At 41.7% G+C, this 16,388-nt stretch overlaps 1 long non-coding RNA gene across 1 annotated transcript in view; it reads right to left on the bottom strand.

The window, feature by feature from the left end:
• LOC146798426 (uncharacterized) overlaps positions 1-12,076 on the bottom strand; it is a 31,598-nt gene extending 19,522 nt beyond the window's left edge. Inside the window, exon 1 of the long non-coding RNA XR_014969159.1 lies at positions 11,967-12,076. This is a non-coding gene — a long non-coding RNA (uncharacterized LOC146798426). The remainder of the gene's footprint in view (positions 1-11,966) is intronic.
• Between the last annotated feature and the right edge of the window lie 4,312 nt (positions 12,077-16,388).

The raw sequence follows: 16,388 nt of genomic DNA, 5'->3' as shown, positions 1-16,388 counted from the left end.
GTGGTCGGTGCTGCATTGGGAGCCATGGCACTTTCCAAACATGCATTCCTGCTATCAAGCGGTCAATGAAACACCAGTGCTTCTCTGACTCCAATTTATACCACTTGATCATGTATCGCAATTGTGCCACTTGAAAGTATCGCTCCAGGTGCGGGACGCCGAGTCCCCCATCCTCCTGCTTCAGGTAAGTCAGGTGTAGAGCAATCTGCGCTTTCTTCCCTCCCCATATGTAATTCCCGATGAGATGCTGCAGCTGTCGCACCAGCTTAGGTGGAGGCCGTAGCAAAATCCTCTGTATGAAATATGAAATGAAAAGGGAAATGAAATGAAAAGGGGTTTTATTAAGCGCAGCTGCTGCCCTGAGGCGTCCAGGCGCTAATAGAGAGGATAGTGCTTTGAGGAGAGGAGCAAGGGGTTAGCAGTTGCTAAATAGGAACGTTTTATGCTCCTTTCGAAAGGATGACAGATTCGGGTTCGATCTGAGATGTGGGGGAAGAGAATTCCACATCTTAGCAGCATTGAGCGTGAAGGACCTTCCTCCTGCTCTTGACCTCTTGATCCGGGGCGTTACTGCTAGAAATACGTGAGTGGATCGGAGTTGTTTACTGGGGAAATAGGGGGAGAGCAGGGAATGATTAATTTTTGGGCCAGTTCTCCAGTAAGCTTGGTGGGATATGCACATGGCTTTAAATTTTACTCGCTCCCTAACAGGGAGCTAGTGTAAAGTCCTCAGCCCGGCTACCACTGATACTCTGTGTGGAATCTGCAACAGCGTGCGTGCAGCGCAGTTCTTGATCCGCTGGAGTTTTTGCAGCACGTATTTTGGTGCCCCTAAATAGAGGGCATTATTGAAATCAAGTCAGGATTGAATAAGGCCTTGAATAACAATTTGTTTAGCTTCAAAAGGCAGGAATGGCAAGATTTTTCTCAGCGTCATAATAATCCCGAAACAGGTTGCAGATGTTTTTGTAGCTTGGGTGTTAAGGTTTAAGGACTTGTCAAGCCAAACCCCCAAGCTTTTGATGTTATCTTTCGGACTTGGGGGTGAGCCCAAGGTAGTGGGCCATAGGCGATCAATAGTGGACAGAGCTGGAGGGCCAAGCACCATGAGCTCAGTCTTATCGCCGTTGAGTTTAAGAGAGGATACCATCATCCATCTCCTGACCTCTTCCATACAGGACGTTAAGTTGGCCTGTACCGGCTCTCTGTTCTTCTGTGCAAGGGAGACCACTAGCTGAGTGTCGTCCGCATAAATGACGATCTTAATGCCATAAGGACGGATGGACTCAGCCAGTGGCCTCATATACACGTTAAACAGTGTGGGGCTCAGTGATGAGCCCTGCGGTACCCCACAATCCAAAGGTTTACTTGTGGAGATGGCATCTCCGTCAAAGACTTGGAAGGTCCTTTCGCTCAGAAAGGATCCTAACCAGGCCAGAGCATCTCCTGATACTCCTAGGTCGCACAATCGGCCCAGCAAAGTTTTATGACATACTGTGTCAAACGCAGCGCTCAGATCGAGGAGGATGACTGCCACTGATCCCCCTCGATCCAGGATCTGCCTAGTTTCTTCTATCACAGCTAACAGAGCTGTTTCTGTCCCATGTTTGGGGCGGAACTCTGTCTGTGAGGCATCAAGTAGGTTGTAAGATTCGAGGAACCTTGTGAGATGGAGGTTAATGTGTCGCTCAAGAATCTTGCTCACCCAAGGCAGAAAGGAGATGGGCCAGTAGTTATTATAATTGTTGGGGTCTAAGTTGGGCTTTTTCAAAAGTCCTCGCACCATAGCTTGCTTCCAAGTTGGTGGCACACTTCCTTTTATCAGGGAGTTATTCAGCAGCTCCAAGAAGGTAGGAAGAATAACTTTACTGGCGGTGGTCATAGTGCGGGGTGGGGCTGGATCATTTGGAGAGCCTGACTTCACCTGTAGTATCATGGATTCTAGTGAATCTGGGTCCATTAGGGGAAAATGATCTAGAGCAATTTATATGTGACCCTCCGCCCTAGCGGAGGGCTGAGGGTCAGCCCTGGAAGATTCCGGGGTTGAGACTGTAAATGTTCCATAAATTTTGTTTATTTTCTGATAAAAAAATTCCGCTAGGTCATTACAGCGCATAGTGGGGTCGTCATTTGGGACTACAGGAGGGGGGAGCTTAGTGAGGCTTTTGACTATTTGGTAAATCTCTCTAGGTTTGGATCTAGCCTTCATAATTTTGCCAGAAAAGTAAGAGGATTGTGCCATTTTTATTTCAGCTTTATAGGCTTTGATAGCTTCCATGTACTTGACTTTATCTGTGGTGGCAAACCCCAGATGCCACTTCCTCTCAAGTTGCCTGCAAAGTCGTTTTTTCCCTCTCAGTTCATCTGAGTACCACGGGGCTGTTTTCCGAGGTCTCTTTAAGGTGACTTTGCGAATTGTAAGTATGGAATCAATGGATTTCCGGATCCAGTTATCAAATTCCCTGCGGTCTGCTGAGAGGTTCTGAGAAAATGAGGGTCTTGAGGCTGCCAGGGACCTAGTCCACTGTTCTAATGGGAGCCTGGACCAGTTTCTCATATTGCGTGGGAGGGGAGTGCAGGATATAGGTTTGTGTATGGACCAGGTGAGAGGAATAAGAAAATGATCAGTCCATGGGAGAGGGGTGATGGGGCCTACCCTGAGGTTGTTACAGTTGCTAAATACAGGGTCCAGCAAATGTCCTTTGTGATGAGTAGGGGTTTGGACCAAATGCTCTAATTGCACTGCGGCCACGTTTGCAGTAAGATCATTTGCAGTACTATCTGCACTGTTGTCAAAGTGAATATTAAAGTCGCCCAACAAGGTAAAATTGGAGGGGGACAAAACTAATTCTGCTGCTAAGGAGGGTAGTGTAATGTGAAATTGATTCAGAGGGCCTGGAGGGCGATAGACAAGTGTTCCTGTGAAGCTGTCATTAGGGGAAAGCTTAAGGGAGAAAGACATGCTTTCGCAGTCTGGGATAGGGTCCGGAGTGCAGTGGCACTGATAAATAGATTTGTAGTTGATTGCAAGTCCTCCGCCTTTCCCCTGTGAGCGATCCTGGCGAGAAATTTGAAAGCCAGAGGGAAGTGCTTGTATCAGGTCTGGCTCGGAGTCGGGGTTAAGCCAGGTTTCAGTTAGAAAAACAGCGTCTGGCATTAAATCATCTATCATTAGCGAGATTTCCGTTCTGTGCTTAATAAGTGATCTACAGTTTAGAAGAAGCATAGTATAATTCTGTAAATCATTTATCTGCTGAGAAGTGTTAAGCCTGGTATTGCAGTTTAAGCAGCAGGAGGGAAGGTCTAAAGGATGGTGGGAATGGCCACAACTGACTTTTAGAGGGGGTCGTAGGTTGCGTAAAGATCCTGAGCTATAGTACTTCCTATGTCATTGAAGGGGACCAGGGAGGGTGGCCCCTGTCCCCGGCCGTTCGCGGACGGGTGCAGACGGGCTTGCTTTTGGCGCACCTTCGGCGCGCCGGCGGCGCGCCCGCTGCGCAGCCGGGGGAACCACCTCATTTGAGGAAGTGGGAGGGGGGTGTGGCCGAGCGTCAGGGGGCATGTCCAGGAGCAAGGGCTTCCCTGTGGGTGGTGGCAATCACTGTTGCAGCGCCTTAATCAGCTGCGCGGTGCAAGTATGTCCAGGTAAGAGAGAATAAAACAGTTATAACACAACAAATGTTAAAAGCAAGTTTAAAAACGAAGACTCCCGGCTTCCGCCTCAGGAGCACTAATCCAGCACTAGGACGCGCTGAGGGTCTGGCGCGATTTAAATAGTGTGGAAGGGGGGCGTGGCCGAGCATCAGGGGGCGTGTCCAGGAGCAAGGGCTTCCCTGTGGATGGCGGCAATCACCGTGGCAGCACCTTAACTGGCTGCGCGGTGCAAGTATGTCCAGGTAAGAGAGAATAACACAGTTATAACACAACAAATGTTAAAAGCAAGTTTAAAAACGAAGACTCCCGGCTTCCGCCTCAGGAGCACTAATCCAGCACTAGGACGCGCTAAGGGACTGGCGCCACTTAAATAGTGTGGAAGGGGGCGTGGCCGAGCATCAGGGGGCATGTCCAGGAGCAAGGGCTTCCTTGTGGATGGCGGCAATCACCGTGGCAGCGCCTTAATCGGCTGCGCGGTGCAAGTATGTCCAGGTAAGAGAGAATAACACAGTTATAACACAGCAAATGTTAAAAGCAAGTTTAAAAACGAAGACTCCCAGCTTCCGCCTCAGGAGCACTAATCCAGCACTAGCTAGGATATGAGGCACAATGATCATTTTAATGGCCGCCAGTCTACCCAGCGATGACATAGTGACTTTTCCAATTTGAGAGTTCCCCCTGATCTCATCCAAGAGTGTTGAGTAATTCACCTGTACTGTCTTGTCGAGCGTGGGGAAGATCTGTCCAATCTACTCTTTTGACAAATACTACCATCCTCCAATTATACAGTATTTCTCATAACGTTCACTACTCTGATGTGACTGCTGAATCTAGTCATCCTTTAGCAACTTTTTTTGAAAGATTTAACATGTACCCATTGACCTACTGCTAAATCCACTTTCGTACACCATGTTTTCATTAAAATACACTCTATTCTTCTCCTGGGATGCTAGTAGACTCCTTTTAAATTTCTACAGCATCCGATGATATTTTTTTTCCTCTCCTCATCCATCCTGGATTTGCTTTAGAATGTGGAGATTTTAATATCAGCCTGACTAACAAGGAACTTCAGTTGGGTACGCAAAATTACAATGGTAGGAAACCTAGGGTTTTCAAGGCGCTATTTCATTTACTTATGGATCATGGTTTGGTTGATGTATGGGATTATCTATGTCCACTTGATCCTGGCTTTACACTCTATTCCCATCCCCATCAAAAGCTAGTACGACTTGATTATTTTTTTGGTTCGCTGACATTATTCACAGAAGCTAAAATCTTAGTTTTCCCAAGAATGACATCTGACCATGCACCAGTAGTCCTGGATATACCCGCATTAGGTTCTTATGTAAATTCACAAATTTTTACTTTTAATAGGAAATTGCTTCTTGAAAAACTCTTTATAGATCATATTAAGAACTGGATCAAGGTTTTTTTTCAAGATAATCGGCATTCAACCTCCGCTGGAGTCCTATGGGATGCCTTTAAGGCCTGTCTTAGGGGGGAGATCCTGAGTTATGGATTGTACCAGCAAAAGAAAGTTAAGCTTGCACTGCAGGAATTGTATATTAAGCTTAAGGCTGCGGAAGAAAATTTAGCACAGGGGATTTGGGCCAAGAATGATATTATTAATCTACAGACTAAGGTGGCTAGATGTAGGGCTAACATTAATTTATCCTGGAGCAAGGAAATCACAGCTAAATATCTAGTATACAAAAAGGAATGCTATGAGTATGGAGAAGCGGTCGGGCACTGCCTGGCTAATAGATTACGCTCTAAGGAAAAACGTATAGAATAGCCGGTATGAAGAACCAGTCAGGTGATAAGGTCTATGATCCCCAGGAAATTGTTCAGATCTTTTTTGAATTCTATGAAAATCTCTATTTGGGAAAAGAGACAGGGGTATATACAGGGGACTCCGCAATACAACAGCTGGTGGAACGAATCGGTCAGGAGGAGGCAGAGATTTTGGATAGCCCTATTACTATGGCAGAGTTAGAACTAGCCATAAATAGTATGGCGATTGGTAAGGCAGCGGGCCCCGATAGGCTCCCTTCGGAGGTGTATAGGGCTTTTTTTCAGGAGATTAAAATAGATTTCTTGGCCGTCCTCCAAGCCGCTCAAATGGGAAATGCACCGCAACATTGTCATCTTTAGGAAAAAAGATAAACCACCGGATTTGCCAGGGTCATATCGCCCGATCTCTCTCATCAATTGTGATGGGAAGATTTATGCTAAATAGGTTAGCAAAGGTTATCTCACCCTTGGTCTCCCCAAAACAACACAGATTTATTCACGGCCGGGGGACTGTGCATCACATTAGCAGAATTGTGACGCTCTTTGACATTGCACAGGTCGAGGCTAGGGATTTAGGGCTGATCCTACTAGACGCCGAGAAAGCTTTTGATCGGGTGGAGTGGGATTTCCTCTGGGAGGTTATGCAGAGGATGGGGTTTGGTCAGGGTTTTATCCAGGCTGTAAAAGTATTATATCAATCGCCCTCGGCAAGGATCTGTTCTATGGGTCTGGTATCAGACCCTATAAAAATTTCAAGAGGCACACGGCAGGGCTGTCCCTGCTCTTCCCTGCTGTTTGCCCTTTATATTAACCCTTTTTTAACAATGTTAGAGAGAAGTACTCAGATTAAACTTGTTTACATTCTGGAAAATCAGTTCTGTGTATTCGCATACGATATTGCCATTATAACATCTGACCCTCATACTGCTATATCTGAAGTAGAATGCCTAGCATTTGAGTTTGGCGCGGTTTCGGGTTACAAGTTGAACACATCTAAAACCCAGATTCTGTGTACTAAACAGATCATGGTAAGCGACCCCAGAGTGGTTAAGGAGGTTACTTATCTGGGAGTTAAGAACCGAGAAAACTTGAAAGATCTGGTCAATATTAATTGGGGGGATATTACTCGCAAAGTGAAGCAATCGCTAGATAGTTGGGAGTGTCTACCTCTCACTTTGGTGGGTAGAGCTAACATCCTTAAAATGAATATACTCCCGAAGGTGTTGTATTTCTTTAGGTCAGTGCCGTTGGAGGTATCCCGAGCCCAGTTACAACATCTGCAAGCACTTTGTGCTAAGTTCTTGTCGGTTCCAGGGAAACCCCGGAGAGCAATGCATCTCATGACTCTTCCCAAAGAGAGGGGGGGGGTGGTCAGCCCCTGACTTCACACTCTATTATTATTCTTGCCTTCTATTGAATATGCAGATAATGCTGACTGGAGAAGACGTCAGCAATTTGGCCGAGGCTCCTTCAATTTATCAGATGGTTTTGGGTTCAGAAGTCAAGAACTGTCTGTTTACGAAACTAGATAGGAGTTTTTACAAAAGAACATGTTTTAAAATTCTAGGGGCTGCATTCAAAGTCTGGAACGTAGTCCGAAAATTATTACAAATTCAGGGATTAAACGTCTAGACTCCAACCACGGCCGCAGGCATTTTGCCATCAATATTTCATGATCAAGTTGCTAGTAGTTGGAGGCAGAATGGCATCTCTCAAATCGGGGACTTTTATGAGGCTGGGGGGGCTTTATACTACTTTTTCAGATTTAGCGGAAAAATTCTCAATCCACAAAAATCAGTTTTTTTAATTCTTACAAATACGTGATTTCCTGAGTAAAGTACCCACGGCGATGGTACCACTCAAAATAGTTGAAGCTATTAGGGGGTCAAGAAAAAATAGGAGTTCTTTATAAAATCCTATTAGCTTCAAGGAGCGATGATTTGGAAAAACATAATTGTAAGTGGGCAGCAAACGTTGGAGAGCCTGGTGTGTCTATGGAGAAGGCTATTGCCATTGCCGGGGAAATTTGTTTATCGGCGAATCTTAAAGCTCAGTGTTTTAAAACCGCATTTAATCTTTATCATACTCCAGCCAAGATGATGAAATAGGGGAGGGGCAATGACGGCAAATGTTTCCGATGCAGCGTGGATAACGTTGATAGTCTCAATATTTTCTATGACTGTGTTAAACTAGGGCCATAACAACAACACATAGAGAAATTCATGACAGAAATTGTGGGGGTTAGGGTCAAAATCTCTGCCTCTATGATGTTGCTGGGGGTTGCTGAGGATCTCGAGCAAGGGAGACCCATGCATAAATGTCGATTTTTGCTTTTTATCGCTTTGGCGGTTGCTCGACTATGTCTAGCGTCTTTTTGGCTCCAGCCGGAAGTACCATCTTTTGAAATGTGGAGAACCCGGTTTTATAATATATATAACTTGGAGCATAGTCTGTATTCTGTGAAAGGATCAAGGAAATGCAAATTAGGTCTATATATATGGGGGGCAATGATTGATCACATGAAATGTTGAAAGATAACCAATCCAAATTAACTTAATTCTTGTTTTGTGGTATAATGGAATGATATCAAATTTTTTTTTTGCCATGTTGTTTGATTCTGTATGTATTTTATTGATGTTTTTGAAACTGTGGATAATAAATAAATAAATAAATAAATACATTTAAAAAAGAAGAAGAAGAAGAAGAAGAAGAAGGTGGCACACGACCCCTCATGATACCAAATGGAATTTCACTTACAGAGTCATGAACTGTTACTCTGTGCGTCCAAACCAATTTTTTCAATTCATTTTCCTAAATTTTTCCTCCCTTTTGGCCTTTTCCACAATTGCATTACACCAAAGATGATACAGTGCAGTGAATTTCTGCGTGATGCCAGCAAATTCCTTGAACAATATCATTTATTCAGATTTAAACTGGACACCATTGTCCGTAAGCATTGAAGTGGGGAACCTTTCTCTCAAGAATATGTAATTTAAAAATGTAATAACTGTTCCTGTATACACTTTTCCAGCCACCACTGCCTCATGTCACTTAGAAAATAAAAACATAAGTAAGTCGATCCATCACTCCATACAATAGGACCCCTAATATCCAATGCCACAACTTCCCATGGCAAACTGGTACAGCCCAATGAACTTAAAGGGGGATTAAATGTTTTCAAAGACTTATCAGTAGTCTCACATTCCAAGCATGATCTTACAAACTTTTCAATTACAACATCAACTTTAGGCCACCACTACAGGGCCTTGACATTATGCTTGGTACAAGTTATACCTGCATGTCCCTCGTGGCAAAGAGTCAAAATTCTGTTTCTTATCTTGCTAGGAGGTATAATCTTGTTACATCTCACCAAAAACATGTAATCCACTCCAAGTTCATCTCTAACTTCCCAAAAAGCTTTCATTTCACCAATGAGTTCTACTTTTGCACGATTCCCCCAACCATTCACAATTTTTTGTTTATGAGATTTAAAAACATCATCCATATCAGCTGCTTTCCACTCATCCATTTGTAAACTCTTTGCATTATTAGCTTTGAAAATATTTGCTACACATACATCGTTCAAGGATTACAATCCACTTCGTTAAGAGGGAAGGAAAACCTACTTAGGAAATCGGCTGTTACATTTTTTTTCCCAGGCACATATTGTACCTCATAAATAAAATCTTACAATATCATGGAAAGCCGTTCAATACGTGCTGACGCCCTTGATAAACCATCAGTAGTTAGCAACTCTGTTAAAGGCATATGGTCAGAGTGGACAATACATTTCCTGCCCCAAAAGAATTTCTTAAAATGTTCCAGTGCCCAAACACATGCTAATGTCTCTCTTTCAATAACAGAGTACTTCTCCTCTGTAGGTGTCAAATATCTCAATGCTAATGCAATTACAACTTCACACTCAATATTACTCTTCTGAGTGAGCACACTTTCTAAACCTTTCCTACTAGCATCTGTGGTTACAAAGGTTTCCACAGTAGGGTCAAACCCCTGAAATATAGGTGCACTGCTAATCACCCGCTTAATATCCAAAAGGGACTCTTGACACTGAACAGACCGATCAAACTTAATTTTGCTGTTAAGCAAATTGCGCATTTCAGGTGTCTTCTCCCAAAAATGTTCCACAAATTTGGAATAAAATTCGGCTAATCCCAAAAATGAGCAAATTTCATCTTTACTCTTAGGTGAAGGGGCTTTAGTAATGGCCTCTTCCAATTTCTCTTTCGGTTTTATGCCCTTATTACTAATTTCATGTCCCAATTGGGTGACACTTCGGTCTGCAAATTTGCATTTGTTTATTTCTGCAGTAAGCCCTTTTTCCTTTAAAATGTTCAAACTTTTTCTCAGGATGTCGTCATGGTTTCTTTTACTTTTTCCCATGAGGAGTATGTCATTCTGAAAATATATTACCTCCCTCATGTGACCAAACAATTGTGTCATGAGCCTTTGGAAAACTGCCGCCGCAAGGCCAAACGGCATGCGTTGGAATTGGAAGCATCCAAATGGCAGGCAAAACGCTGTAAGGTGCTTACTGTGTCCAAAACCACCTGTTGATAGGCAGTGGAAAGATCTAAAGTAGAAAACCATTTAGCATTCATAGTAAGTGATAACATTTCATCAATTCGTGGCAATGGGAATTGGTCCACCAGTATGTTGTTGTTTAGGTTTCTCAAGTCCACACACAAACTAACTTTGCAGTTCGCCCGTCTCGCTGCCACTAATGGAGAAATCCACTCAGACGCCTCTACAGGTTCAATAATACGATGTACAATAAGTTTATCCAGCTCCAATTTGACTTCTTCCTTCACAGTAAATGGTAGATTGCATGCTTTCTGTATACTCGGAATAGCACCTTCTTTCAATCTTATTCTATGTGCAAAACCTTTAAATTTGCCTATTTTACCACTAAAACATTGGGGAATTCCTCTAGCACCCACTTTATAGTGTTCTCCCCATCACAGGCAACCAGCACTTGCTCATGACTGTGAGGATCCAAAATAATATTCAGTTTTCTTATATCTCTCCATCCTAGCACAAACGGTCCATCCTTAGCTACATACAAATTACAAGTAGCATGCCTGTTCTTGAATCTGAAAATGAACTGTCTCATACCTAGCATCTCAATTTTCTCCCCAGTATAGCTCTCTGTATTGATATCCACTGTCTCTAAGTGTACCCCAATTATTCTGACAAAATTATTTTGCCACACGCTTTCTGCAATAATTGTGTGCGAGGATACAGAATCCGCAGCCACTTGTATAGTAACCCCACCTAAATAAAACCAACACAAAGGTTTGTTATCTCCTTCTCTAGATATTTTTAAGACCGCTCTCTTTTTGTATTTACACTAGAACTACTATCTTGATCACTATCATCCAACGTGGTTTATGCTTCCTAATTTTCTTTAATGCATGCTACTTTATTATATATTTTTTCTTTTCTTTCCTTAGGTTAGCCTACCATAGCAAAGTGTACTATAAAGCCACATTCCATACACTTAGCTGACTTTGCTGGACATCTGTCACTTCTTGCAGAATGGGTACTACTTCCAAAATGGTAGCAAGCATAGTTTGTATTCTTGAAACCTACAGATTTGTGACCTTTATTTGTTTCATTAACCTTCCTCAGACTACCCTGACCAGTGTTCTGTGCAAACTTATTTTTCCCTTCAGATATTTTACTAACTGTATCCCTATCTTCCTTCTTATCTTGCGCTAGCGTAACTTTTGCACATCTCTCAGAAAATTCCACTTTTCTTTACTATTGCCATAATGTTTTTCAAACTGGACCCCCCCCCCTCCACCCATAATCTGTCTTGAATGGACTTGTTTCTAGCATACATTACACTATGGTCTCTCACCAGATCATCATGTAATCCACCAAACCTACACATTATAGCCAGTTTTATAAGTGACGATACAAAGTCCTCAATTAAGTCATGTTTCTCTTGCTTCCCCTGAAAAAAAGCATGTCTCATCACTGCAACACATTCTGTAGGTGAAAAATGTTCATCCAATTCTAATAGAGCAAGACTGAATATGTCCAAATCACCAGAACTGCCATCACGCTTTTGTATTTGATTATATGTTTGTAACCCTTCAGGACCTAAACAATACATTAGAATACGTTTCTTCCTTTCTGGCAAAAAGGGACCATCACAATATTCCAAATTGGCTATATAATTAAAAAAAATACTCTTTCCATTCATTCCACTGAATGGCCAGTTCCCCTGGTAAAGCAAAAAATTCCTTTGGCAAGCTTAATTATAAACCAGGACTTGCTAGGGGAGGAGCTTCAGAAGTAAGCATGCTTAAAAAATTTACCTATATAGTATTACTGGAAAAAGTACAAGTAGTTTGTGTAAAGATTCCCTTCACACACAAAAATGTTATCCAGTGACAACAAACATAAGAATTAAATTATCGGAATTAACCACTAAATGCACAGTACAAAAAACTTTGTGTCAAATGGTATGCCCATCACTGAGCACTAAATACCTGGTACAGACAAGAAAATGAAAAATAAATGTAGTAAGGCTTCTTTCTTCAGGTGTGCCCGTCACCGAGCACTTCGTCAGGATTGCAGGAATGATCCGTCCAAATTTGTGTCTGTTACGAAGGAAGTAGAACTTGCCCGACATCCGTCCTAGTCTTTATGTATGGGACGCGATGTCACAGGACACTGCGGCCTGTTTCCGAAGGAAACTTGTTTCTACAGGTCTTGCAGAGAATCTCCAATTGTCACGCCGTCATGACGTAAAGAGCACTCCTTCAGATCGTGACACGGCAATAGATGCTCGTGCTGAAGACTGCACATGCCGTCATCAACTGCCTCACACTTTGGCCTGTGACTGAAATTTCAAACGGTAAGGCACACTCACACTGGTGATTGTACACACTGCCACCAACTGTCACATCAATCTTGAAAATGCCCCAAATAATTTCTCCACTCACTGCCTATCAGACTCCGAGTATGTAAATCGGTCCCAATTGTTAGCGAATTCCAACATGCTGCTTCTCCAGCTGCGTAGCATGAAAGTTCTGAGTCATCTGTGTGAAATGCCGAATTAATCAAAACTGCACTATTTAAATCCATGGGTCTGTGAGGTTGCTCAACTCATCGCCAAAATCTGTAGTAACTCCATCTCACATTACAAGTTGAAGTATTCTTTATTTGAGCAACCTCGTACAGCCTGAAGGACTTGAACACACACAAGTCTAGTGAAGCATCATCTGACTCCAACATTCTCAACCCTAGCTTAAGTACATGGAATGCTTTATCTTCACCAACCCTCGATGCAGGGAAATTTGGATTCTTGTTCTCTGATCTTTTGTATCCTGATTCTTGAATGAATTGTCTTGTGTATGTTTAACCGCCATAACCTTATTCTTAGATTTTGCTTTATATTGGTTCCAATGTATTTCTACACCCTTATCTTGAGGTGTCTGTATATTCAGTTGTTTTCGGCTTTGTAATAAATTAGCTAACCTTATTTAGTAGTCTGTGATTATTATGGGCCTAGAGAACTGCAACTCAATTGTTGGCATTGTTAATGATTTCTCTCACCTCCACCCTCTCATGCTGATAAAAAGTACCATCAACTCGAGGTTATAGAGCAGATCTAGAACATGCATGTCCAGCTCCTTCCTCTCCTTTTCACTACATTTTGGAGCATTTGAGGATTACCTACCAAGTTTTTTTAAGGGAAGCAGTTTCATACTATGTTAAGTTTTACTGTTTCCTTTGTCTTTGTAGTATTACTCCAAAATAGGCTGGGGCAGCATATTGCTCCAGTCACAAGCTGCACAGCGTAAATGGCTTTAATGAAAACTGTAGTTTGATTTTTCTTCTTTTAATTTTATTTTTATTACGTTCTTCAAACTTTCACAATTTATAACGGAGCTAGCTGAATTCCAAGCTTCAAATGCTGCATACATGCCCATCCAGGCGTTATCATGCAGCACGATGGAATAAACAATATATCTTGGTTACTAGTGCAACTATAAACCCAATGCATTTCGGGCTGGAAGCCCTTCTTCAGGGGTAACTTCAATTTTAAAAAAAAGGCCCATTAGCATTTAGGGGACGAGATCCAACATCAAATTAAATATATATACAATGCAGTACCTGAATGTGCAAAAACATACCTCCCTTAACCTGAATGTGCCATGAATTAAGTGCAAACGTAGCCCAAAACACTGCTGTAACCCACCATCATATGTCTAAAACTGCCCCAAAATATACGTGCTGCTGCTCTACAAACTCACCAAGCACATTGTCACATACAAAACTAAAAAGAAAATTCGACACTCATTTTAAACTTCATTTCAACTTACTTTGCCTCAAAAGTAAAGAAAATATCTTTCCTTTTGCAGCACCAAAACCAGCTGCTTAGTACACATGCATGCAGCACCAAGGAAGTTCTCCAAGTGAAAGCAACCAAGAGTTCTCCGCCCCTTTAAAATACCGCAGGTGCAGCCCATTCAATCAAACCTAGCCATGTGACAGACATCCTCAATCCCAGAGTAAAACTAAAGAAACACAAAAACTACATGAACCACAATCCTCCAGGAGCTTTGATGAAATAAACGGAAATGTGATAAACAACATTTACCTACAATTCCACTTATTTACAAAGATGCAATAATGAAGTGCAAATTATTATTTAAACGATCCCCTCCATTTGTTGATTTCATGTTTCAATGCTAATAACTGACTCTTTTTGATGAATTAATGAAACTCCATGTCCCCAGGGATTGCAGCAGGCAGTCGAGTTCTTGGCAGCCATGTTCCCTCTTGTTTTGACATTTTAAGCCACCCTTTGTGATGCTGAGCGCACTAGTGGTTACGGAGAAGCAACTGTCTGCAACCTATAAAAAACGATGGCAGCAGGAACGTGTAATCCATAAGTAGAGGTCTTTTGTCTCCTTTTCACTACATTTTGGAGAATTTAAGGATTAATTGTTGAGATTTTAATGGGAAGTATAATATACTTTAGGAGAGCAGTTTCATGCTATGTTATGTTTTGTTGTACTTTTAAGAATGAAATGTGATTGAATTTTTGATAATTGCTTTTAAGAGGGATTACCCAGCTGGATAGCTCTGGTTAAAAGGGGGAAGCCTGACTATTATTTTCAGAGCCTTTTTTATGTTCTACCTTCATGTAGAGAGGGTTATTGGAAGCGGAAGGTTTGGGTTTTAATATCAAAACCCCCCAAAAAGATTCCTTTTCAGTAGCTCTAATCTACAGGCCTCCTGAACAAGCAACTGGTTTTATTACCTAATTTAGAAAGGTTAATGCATACCATTATATTCAGTATCGAGAATGTTACCGTTTTAGGTGATTTTAATCTTCATTTAGGTGATGAGAACGATACAAATGTTTAGTCATTATTGGACATGTTTTCTGCCCTTAATCTAAAACAACTAGTCCTTTCTCCTACACATTAAGCTGCCCATATTTTAGTTTTGATCTCTGTTAATCATCGGGCATCTAGAGTAGATCGCATATCAGAACTTACTTGGTCAGACCATTTAGCAATTACCTTTAGATAGGGTGATGTAAAAATTAATAATCAGACCGCTTCAGATATTAGTTATCTATCTCGGAAATGGGACAACATTAAGGATGAAGACCTAATAATTTAGAGAGCCAATACGAATGATGTTAACTTGTGGCTGGACCAGACACTTAATAAGCTAGCCCCACCTGTTATTCGTATCTACCAAAATCAAACTAAGACTGTCCCATGATTTTCATCTAAACTAGCAATAGAAAAGAGAAAATGAAAAAACCTACAGTGGAAATGGAGAAGGAACCATCGGGCAGAAGATAAAATAAAATACTAATTATCTATCAAAGCTTATGGAGAATCTTAATATTGCAAAACATTTTTTTTGCTAATAGAATTAATAATGCAAACAACGGCCTGCATGAGATTTTTCAAATAGCCAATCTTTTTTTGCAACCAAAAGCCTTCAAATTCTGAGGTTTAAACCCTCAGCAGAGTTGTACAATTAATTGTCAGATTTTTTTGAAGAAAATAAAAATCCAGGCACGGTTTGGATCATGCAATCAGAAAAATTCTGAGTCTATACCCCCCTTTACATACGGTTTCAAAAAACAATACAACATTCTCTAAATCGAAAAAAAAAATTGCATCCAACAAACAGAGCACGCCATTAGAGACTTTAAATCAGGGTCGCCTGTGAACCTTTGTCCATCCACTGTGCAATTTTAATCTCCGGCCTACAGCCTTGTTGCTGCATTTTGGCTATGACTAGGGAAGAGAAGGCATGGTAGGCCTTTTGTCAGCACAAACACACTTTACAAATCGGTTGGGAATCCTCCTGGGCCATGAAACTTAATCGAATTTTATTTGCGTACCGATCGATACACAAATATGCTCATATGGGGCCATATGTAGAAAGCAAAATTGCGATCGAAATCTGCATGCAAAATAAGGAATCGCAAAATTTGCGATTCCTTATTTTGCAAATGCATTTAAGGAATCCCAAATAGCGATTCCTTAAATGCAATGTAGAAAGCACCCAAGTTGTGCTATTTTGGCTTAAGGAATCGCAAATTACCACCAACTTCAGGTTGATGGTAATTTGCGATTTCTTTCAATAATGCAGTTTTTTGCATTATTCAAAGTGCCATGTGGCACACATACATGCCCTTAGGGCATGTATGTGCGCCACATGTGCACCCATGCTCATTACAGGGGTGCAAAAGGGTGTCATGTTGACACCCTTGCACCCTTGAAATTGCATTCTCAATTTGCGATTCTCTAATTGAGAATCGCAAATTGAGAATGTCTTCCTCTTCATTCCTATGGGCCTTTTAGCCCATAGGAATGAATGGCAAGGTATTCCTTATTTGCGATTCTCAATTAGAGAATCGCAAATAAGGAATA

This window comes from Triturus cristatus, chromosome 9 (genome assembly GCF_964204655.1).
Source record: "Triturus cristatus chromosome 9, aTriCri1.1, whole genome shotgun sequence".
Classification (NCBI taxonomy): domain Eukaryota; kingdom Metazoa; phylum Chordata; class Amphibia; order Caudata; family Salamandridae; genus Triturus; species Triturus cristatus.
Note: the sequence above shows the minus strand (reverse complement) of the source record. Positions and strands in the feature narration are given on the sequence as shown.